Source organism: Colossoma macropomum, unplaced genomic scaffold (assembly GCF_904425465.1).
Source record: "Colossoma macropomum unplaced genomic scaffold, Colossoma_macropomum, whole genome shotgun sequence".
Lineage (NCBI taxonomy): Eukaryota > Metazoa > Chordata > Actinopteri > Characiformes > Serrasalmidae > Colossoma > Colossoma macropomum.
Genome location: NW_023494809.1, coordinates 4,772,203 through 4,781,736, shown reverse-complemented (window position 1 = coordinate 4,781,736; position 9,534 = coordinate 4,772,203). Strand labels below are relative to the sequence as shown.

Here is a 9,534-nt window from a genome sequence, read left to right as displayed (position 1 = left end):
AAGGATCCTTCAATCCACATCAGCTTCTTACTGAGAAATTTACCGTCAGACTAGTTCGGGTCAACAGTAAGACAGGCCAGTAATACTCGTTAATGAATGAGGAAATGTGTCAGTGACGCTGTTTACACTTAACATCACAGTAAATCTCTCAAATCTGTTTAAATCTATTTATGGTGGAGGGATACATGCAGGGCATCGTGAGGCCAAATAGTCCCCAAAGAAAACTTTTTTTCAGATTTTCCACTATTTTCCATCATCAACATTCCATATAAACTCAGAAGACTCGTGTAGGTTCACTGGTGGTTCTGGATAGTAAATAAAAGGTCTATATTTGTGTTGTAGTCATGGCGACCCCTGGTTCCTGTCACCACCACTGTAAAGAAATCTGAACCATTTCACACCAAACCACTCTGAATCTCTCTGATTACATCTCACACACTGAGTTATGCAGAAATATTAAAGAAAACCAGTGGAATTCCTGTTTAAAACGTGTTCACTACATGATTGCAGATTGCTTTGTTTATGTCTGTATTTGATAATAAATGCTAAAGGGAAGTACTGAAACATAGACAGATAAGATAGACAGGGTGATTCAAAAAGATCTGATTTCAAAGCGCAATATTTTTACAACCTTGAGGCGCCTAGGAACCAATCACAATCCAATTGAAAAAGGGGGTCATAGCGTTTCTGACGGTCACTATGGTAGTGAACCTCCAACAGCTCAGACCATTCATTGTTGGTATCAAGAGTTCCAAGAAAAAGTCACCAGCATCACCAGATCTCACGCCGTGTGACTTTTTTTGTGGGGGTACGTTAAGGAGTCTGTTTATGTGCCACTCCCAACAACACTGGATGATCTCCAAAATCACACTGAAAGAGCCGTGAGTGCAGCGACACCCGACATGCTCAATCCAGTATGGGATGAATTTGACTATGGCGTTGATGTTGTCTGTACAGCTGGAGGAGGTTCATACTGAGACCTTGTAACATTACATAATAAACTTTATGCTCATTTAAGCCATTTACAGTTTACTGCATTGATCTGTAATGATTTACAAGTGAAATGAATCATTTTGAAATCGGATGAATCTTTTTGAATCACCCTGTATATGCTCAGGTGGAGGAATGCAGAAATGTGATGCTGACCACATGATGGAGCTGTTTCTCTCTGTTGGTTAATAGTGTGTGTTACAAAACCACATGCATGCACACATCCGCCAGCTAAAGCAGAAGTCCAGAATTGGAGCCTCACTCCTGGTGCCCCCCTCTGTTTACATCTCTGTAAAAATGTCTTGTTTTTTTTCTGATGGTCCACCGTTCCACTCTGCACTGTGTGCAGCATTATGTAACCCCAGGAGAACTCATCACGGCGTAATGCTGAAAAAGGCTCAGCAGCGGGGGCTTCTCAGACCTCACCGGGACATTCCATGTCGGGACAAATGCCAAAGCACACATATCCTCGCTTATTTTCTTTGTTGTCCAACCCTGAATGTCCCTATTCCCTAAATAGTGCACTACATAGGCCATGAAATAAAGGCATCCACACCAGAACAGCCCTCAACAGACAGCCATTTAGGATGCAGCCCAAGCAAATTACCTTTAATTTCTAACACTTAAACTTATTTTTATTAAAAATCTACACAATGAAACATCAACTCTGGTGCCATATTTGTCCCATTTGTACATGTACACAGTTTATATCGCTCCTATGAGTGACAGCATCTCAGCCAATCAGCGAACAGCTCCGTCCGCGCCTCAGCCAATCAGCAACCTCCGTGGCCAGCGCCCCGGCAAATCAGCGAGCAGCGCCGTGTAACCGCGTCCTGGCCAATCAGCGAGCTCCCTCTCCAGCTTCTCAGCCAATCAGCTTCCTCCGTGGCGCAGAGCGGAGCAGCCGCGGCTCGGTTCACGCGGAGCGATTCGGCGATGATTCAGTGAGGAGAGCGACGGAGGAGAGCGCGAGCGAGCGGGAGGCTGACAGGTAAGCAGGCGCGCGCGCGCCCCGTTCCGGAGGCGTTCGTGCGAAAGCGGTCTCGCGCTGTTGCTACGAGACGCGCGTGCGTTGTTTGTTTTGATTTGTGTTTGTGTTTTTGGTTTCTGTTTTTATCTCCGCGGCGCGCGATGGCCGAGCTGTGGCTTTCTGCTCGAAGCTGCTCGCGCTCGTTTTCTAAACTGTGAGCGCTGCACGGGCGAACAACAACAATGATCACGTGGCTTCGCTTTCCCCAGGCTCGTTTATGTAACAGCAGAGCGCGCGGACGCTGTGATGGGTGCAATACGAGGTTGCATGTTTGAAACGAGTCTTCATACAGCGATGCTTTCAGTGCACTAATGGAGTTAATTAATATTAAATTAATGAAATTAATATTACTGCAGTCATTCAGAGCTGATCTCTGCAGATGTGCTGCTCATGCACGGGCAACAGTGGCACAAGTGAATATGTATACTATATATATATATATTTACATACATACATACATATATACACCAATCAGGCATAACATTCTGACCACCTCCTTGTTTCTATGCTCATTGTCCATTTTATCAGCTCCACTTACTATATAGGTGCACTTTGTAGTTCTACAGTTACAGACTCAGCACTGCAGTAACACTGATGTGGTGGTGTGTTAGTGTGTGTTGCGCTGGTCTGAGTGGATCAGACACAGCAGTGCTGCTGGAGTTTTAAACACTGTGTCCACTCACTGTCCACTCTATTAGACACTCCGACCTTGTCAGTCCACCTTGTAGATGTAAAGTCAGAGACGATAGCTCATCTGCTGCTGCACAGTTTGTGTTGGTCATCCTCTAGTCCTTCATCAGTGGTCACAGGACGCTGCCCACAGGACGCTGTTGGTGGACTATTCTCAGTCCAGCAGTGACACTGAGGTGTTTAAAAACTCCAGCAGCACTGCTGTGTCTGATATATGTATGTATATATGTATATATATGTGTGTGTGTGTGTGTATATATATATATATATATATATATATATATATATATATATATATATATATATATATACACACACACACACACACACACGTGTTCATGTATATTACTCATATGTTTATATGCATTATACAGTATATTGCCATATGTGTCAGAGTAGTTACTCTTCTGTGGATCTTGAATACCAAAGCGTTAGCAATCATGATTCTTTATCCATATACACAGATTTGTTTTCCTCCATATGTTGTCTAAGCAGATGCGTCTGGTGCAGTCAGTTTGCCCCAGATTTTTCAGGTCTGGGTTGCAGTGCAATGGCCTGAAAAGTCACCGGCATCTGCCGTCAGCAATTAGACTCGGCACACCGATTCCTCATTTACATATTCTAATGCAGGGCCTGATTTGTGAGACTAGAACGAAATTTACCATAATTCTTTCATTAGGGAGAAAAGGACCTACAGAGTAATGTTAATGTGGTTTCTGCCTATGGAAGAAGATAAGGACACGTGGAAAACTCAGAGCGGGAAGACAGCCCTATATAGCATGTAACCACAATTGCAATCACTGTCTGACTGTTTCTCATGATATGTGAGCTACAGCAGGCCCTGGGAGGGATTTCTGAAAAGCTTCTGTATAAACAAGACAAGAACATGCTGGTCAGTGACTCTCTTAAAGAAATACTACAGCGTTTTTAACCTAATCGCTATCTAATGGATCTGTACTGTACCAGCTTTTACCGCAACATGCTTCCCAGTATTTAGTAAAAGAACAGAAAACCTGTCAATGGACAGATGCTGAATCAGCTGCCTGCTGGATTCTATTACAGTTGGGGCCAAAAATTTAGGCTAAAGACCTTCAAACTCCACACATTTCACGTTACCATACATTACCTGTTTTAAGGTGGTGAGGGTGTGTACTTCATTTCCATAACAAGTGATTTTAAAAATAATAAAAAGATGGATCTTGTTTACTATATCAGATTTTCAGTGGGTCAAAACTTCACATACACTGTTATTATTTGGTAGCATTGGCTTAAACTGCTTAACATGAATCAAAGGCCTGGGTTTGCCTTCCACAAGCTTCTCACAACACTTCGCCGGAATTTTTGCCCACACAAAACTCGTCATGTTTGTGGGCCTCCTTGCTCAGACATGCTTTTTCCGTTCAGTCCGAACATTTTCTACAGGATTCAAGTCAGGCCACTACAATACTTCCACTTCGTTAAGCCATTTTGTCACAGTTTTGGAGAATGCTTAGGATCATTGTCTTGCTGGACGATGAGGCTATGACCAAGTTTTAACGTTCTGGCTGAGGTGTTCAGATGTTGCTTCAGTATTTCTAGATAATCCTCCTTCCTCATGATCCTATCTGTTTTCTGAAGTTGCTTTTCCAGAAAAACATGGTGCTGCCACCACCATGCTTCACAGGTGGGATGGTGTTTTTTTTGGATTAAAAGCCTCCCCCTTTTCCTCCACACATACTGCTTATAGTTATGGCTAAAGAATTCCATTTTTGGTCCCTCTGACCAGAGAACACTCCTCCAAAAAGCCAGGTCTTTGTCCTGGTGATCACCTGCACACTTCAGTCTGTGACCATGGCGATGTAGGATTGGAGGTCCGCAGTTTTATTTCTGAGGCCTTTGCTGAGTTGCTTGGATTTTTTTCATCATATCAAGGACAAAAAAAGCATTAAAGGTGGGCCCTTAAATACAGAGGTGCACTCCTCATTGTGGCATTTAGGTAATCAGAAACTTCTGAAGTCATTACATCAGTTTCTACAATCTGTCAGACTGTTTAAAGCAGCGGTCACCAACCTTCTTTCTGGAGATCTACTTTCCTGAGTTTAGTTCCAATCGGTATCTAACATGCTGCCCCTCCTTCTGATCATCTGATCCAGCCAATCAGGAACCTCTGAAGAAGTTAATTAGCCAGGGAAGGTTGTGGTCGGAACTAGACTCTTCAGGAAGGTCGATTTCTAGGACCAGGGTTGGTGACCACTGGTTTAAAGAGACAGCCAACTTGGTGTAAGCAAACTTTTGAGTCACTGGAAATAAGATAAAGTGAATTAGAGCTGAAATTAATCTTTAATCTATTAAAATGACATCTAATGTACACAAAGCAGATGCCCTGACTGACTTACCAAAGGAAATGTATGGTAACATGAAATGTGTGGAGTTGTGAACATACTAAGATTACTGGTTTAGCATGTATATTACTATGTAACTGTGGCTTATTACAACCCCGTTGCTGTTATAAAGTGTTTTTGGAACCAACGTAAAGCTCAGTTGAATTCCTGCACAGGTGACATACTACAGAGACTCTGCTGGCGTCAGTTCAGAAGATCTCCTGTCTAAAGCTCTTCTCCACAGCTCTATATTAACCACTCTCCGCTCCTCACGAGCTAAAGCAGGCCCTGCCGCCCGTACAATAAGGGTCATTAATCAGCCACGGTAAATATGACTCCGCACAGACAGGGTGTGAATGGATAGCCGCTCCAGTGGGACTGCATTAGTTACCTCCTCTGCACTTCCCCCTGTACATTTAAAGGGGACTTTTTTTTACATAATTAAATAATTACAGAACGTTCAGCATTTTTTAAATGGTTAAGATGTAAACAGAGTCATTCAGAGTCAGAACTGTTCACAGTGGTGGTGATAGGAACCAGACGTCCACCTCTAAAAGCTCCCTCACAGAAAGTTACTACATGAAATGGTTATGAATTCACTTCCTGATATCTGCGTTGAGAAGTTTTGAGAAGATTTTAGTCCTAAAATGTATTTTTTAAACCCATTTATGGTGGAGAGGTACATGCAGGACACTGTGAGGCAAAATAGTCCCCAAAGAAAATATATTATTTCAGATTTTCCACTATTTTCCCATCATCAATATTCCATTCATGGTTGAGGGATACATGCAGGGTGTTGTGAGACAAAATAATCCACAAAGTAAACTGATTTTTTTGGGATTTATGACTATTTTCCATCATCAACATTCCATATAAACTCAGAAGACTCGTGTAGGTTCACTGGTGGTTCTGGATAGTAAATAAAATGTCTATATTTGTGTTGTAGTCATAGCGACCCCTGGTTCCTATCACCACCACTGTAAAGACATCTGAACCGTTTCACACCAAACCACTCTGAATCTCTCTGTTTACATCTCAAACACTGAATTATGCAGATTTATTTTTAATTACCATTTAAATTGTGTACTGTTGCATGCAAGAAATAATTCTGTACGGTTCATGATAACTACAGTGATACAGCAAAGAGGACGGTAAATTTGCCCAGGCCACATTTACAAGAAGCCTGAAAAACTATGAATATGATGATTTTTGCTCATTCAACATTTGTGAAAATAAATAATTTACGAAGGAACAGGAAAAAAAGTATTTGGTACACTAATAAAAGTCATTATGGGCTGAGCTTCTTGCTACTATACAGTTAATGTGGTTACACTTGTTGCTGTTGTTGTTTACAGGTGCTCTAACTGTCTGAAATGGTCTTTTTATGATCTGTGCAAATGTTCAATAAATAAGTAGAACGCAAAAGCGAGTGTGTTATCGAGATGCAATCTGATCGCAGGTTTGAGCTGAAAGTAAAGTAAATCCTCACAGCTGTGATGTCATTCATGGTAACTCACGACCTCCCGTGTTCTCTTACTTTTACACAACATTTCTGCAAAATAGAAAAAGTACAGCAAAGAAGCCCTGAATATTATATCAAGTGTGCTTTAATACTGGTAATTCCTTCTGCTGGTGTTTATTATTTATGTACAGTACTGGTAATTCCTTCTGCTGGTGTTTATTATTTATGTACAGTACTGGTAATTCATTCTGCTGGTGTTTATTATTTATGTACAGTACTGGTAATTCATTCTGCTGGTGTTTATTATTTATGTATAGTATTGGTAATTCATTCACTGGATATTCAGCTTTCACTTTACGATTTTCTTTGAAAAAACTACAAATGTAGTCAAAAATGTCAGTTGCTGAACATAATTTTTCAGAAACACAGATCACAGATGCTTTAGTCATTAAGGGAACATCTACAAAGTGCGTGTTTTTAGCTAGCAAAATCACATCAAATCATTCATAGTGAAGAGAGCGGCTTCCTTTAGGCTGCTCTCTTTACTACAAGCGATGTGATTTATTGAGTTAAACACAAAACTCAAGGATGTCCACTTTCTGCACGGACCCTTATTACTGTATTACTATTACTGTTTCCAAACCATTATGTTCAGAAAAATTTTGAAATATATTTTGCTGTAGTTTGGTCTTTCAGGAGTGAGAGAATGTAGGTTTGGTCACTTTTGGACGTTTATTTTACAAGGAAGTCAAATGTCAATGAAAGTCTAATATAAAGCCAACTTTCCTGTGCTGTAAAACTGTGAATATCAGGTTGAGCTCAGTTTTTTCAGTGTTTTCCAGATGAAGCTGAATGGGTTTTTTTTCCAGCCCTGTCTTAGTTGCTGAATTGTATGCTGTTAGCCGTTTCTGGCTGATTCCTGTTTGTTTAGTTGTGGTCACGGCTGCCGACCGAAAAACCTCATTTAGGGTCATTGATGTGCAGTCCTGCGGTCACTCTCTTCTTCAGAATCTGACCAAGTGGGCTGCAGGTGAAATATTGTCTTATAGAAGTGTCCATATTCTGTTTTTCTATGTGCTACATTTGTGAGCCACAAAGCAGCCGTTACTTAGCAACCAGTGCTCAGCAGAGTGATGATGTTGTTGTTGTTAAAAAAACATGCTGTTATCACAAATAACATCATGGCTAGAATGCGGTCAGATGTACTGACCATACTCATCAGATACTCAAAAGTGTGCTGTGATGTAATGCATCATGACAGCAAAAAACAATCATACTTCCCCAGTAGGCTTTTCTGATAGAACGGCCAGTGAGTGTGCAGGGTGGGTGGACCTAATATACTGGCTAATATACTCTGTGTCTGAAATACTCCTGAGAGGGAATGAATGGGTGTTGCTGTCCGATATCACATCAAGATGCTCCAGACATTTGGACAGCATAGCAGTGGCTACTAGGATTAAAATGGCCTTTGGTGCATGTGTGTTGTAATGAGGCAGTGGTCAGCGGGTGACTGGGTGAGCAGGTGGGGGCGTCTCCGAAAGCCCGGGCCGTGTGGTCAGCTGGCAGGGTTTCAGTCCTGCGCTGAGAGACTGGAGCAGATGATTCCCACTCCATGCCCAGGCAGCGCACACTCCTCCGCAAGGCTGCACAATATGTGATCTCAGTACACATCGCAATAAATTCAAAACACAAATGATGAATCAATAATTTGACAGACGTCTGAAAATGATTAAAATGACGAATCGCGCTTCATCACGTTCTTTAGTGCAGTTAATGGCTATTAATCGCATTTATTCGCTCAAATTTGCCCATTTTTGCCATAACAAAAATGCATTTTGTTACAGCTAAAAAAGACCATATGAGCTTTATTTCGATGTATTTCTTACTTTCAGTAATTTAGTAACTTTTTTCGTTGTGTGAACGGAGAACCTAAAGGTGAAAATCGTGATTTCCAGAGTGAACAGCTTCTAATTTTCATCACCGATGTCCAGCGAGAGCAACAGCGGCTGCATGTTCCATCCAATGAGTGAATATATATCATATATACAGTCAATGAGTGTGTATATCATATATCACATATACAGTCAATGAGTGTATATATCACATATCATATAGTCAATGAGTGTATGTATCATATTTATCATATATACTATGATATAGACTGTATATATCATATATTCAATGAGTATATTTATCATGTCATATATACAATGTGTATGTCATATATATATATACACAGTCAACGAGTGTATATATCATATACTTCATATGTAGTCAATGAGTGTATATATCATGTATATCATACATAGTCATTAAGTCTCTATACCACATATCATGTATGTAGTCAGTGAGTGTATATATTACATATACAGTCAGTGGTTCAGCACTGATCCGTGATTGTAGCCTCTCCTTCATACAGCTCCTGTATTCTTGTTGCAGTGGAGGCTCTGGAGGGGAACTGTAGCTCCACTAAGCTGCTGCTGTTGTTAGTTTGCTGATTGTTGATTTATCCATAGTTCTCCTGCGAGCATCTGTCCAGTGTAGTCCGCAGAAGGAGCTTAAGGTCTCGTCTATCATAGTAACTACTGCACTATGATGCACTACTACAGGTGGATGGGATGGAAGGGTCACTTAGAAGCTAAAACAATGTGTGTAAAAATCTGGCCTCTTTGTAGCAAATATATTTGCCTATGTAACAGTAGAGCTGGGAGTCTCTTTGCAAGTGTAGCTTCTCGCTGTGTTACGTCTTGTGTTTCATGGGTAACTGGAGCATTTTTTCCACTTTGCAGTTGCTTTTGGTCTTTTCTGTCCCAAATGCGCTGTCCAGCTCTGTCTGCCGAATTACTGATATTGCCGGCATCAGCGTTGTGCTGTACTTCTAAAGACCCGTTTGGTGGTAAATTAATTCAGTGCATCGCAGTAGCTAGGAATAATTTGGTTTCATCAAGAGGCCCATTCATGGAAATTACCATGTGAAAGATGGATTAAGCAAGAGATCTACA

The 9,534-nt window shown here is 41.1% G+C and overlaps 2 protein-coding genes across 2 annotated transcripts in view; one reads left to right on the top strand and one right to left on the bottom strand.

Moving 5' to 3' along the window:
* cep72 (centrosomal protein 72) overlaps positions 1-9,534 on the bottom strand; it is a 56,735-nt gene that overhangs the window by 2,466 nt on the left and 44,735 nt on the right. The gene's annotated exons all lie outside the window — the stretch shown is intronic.
* LOC118798636 (tubulin polymerization-promoting protein) overlaps positions 1,891-9,534 on the top strand; it is a 34,428-nt gene continuing 26,784 nt past the window's right edge. The window contains exon 1 of the mRNA XM_036558078.1: positions 1,891-1,981. The gene's annotated coding sequence lies outside the window, so the exon portion shown is untranslated. The remainder of the gene's footprint in view (positions 1,982-9,534) is intronic.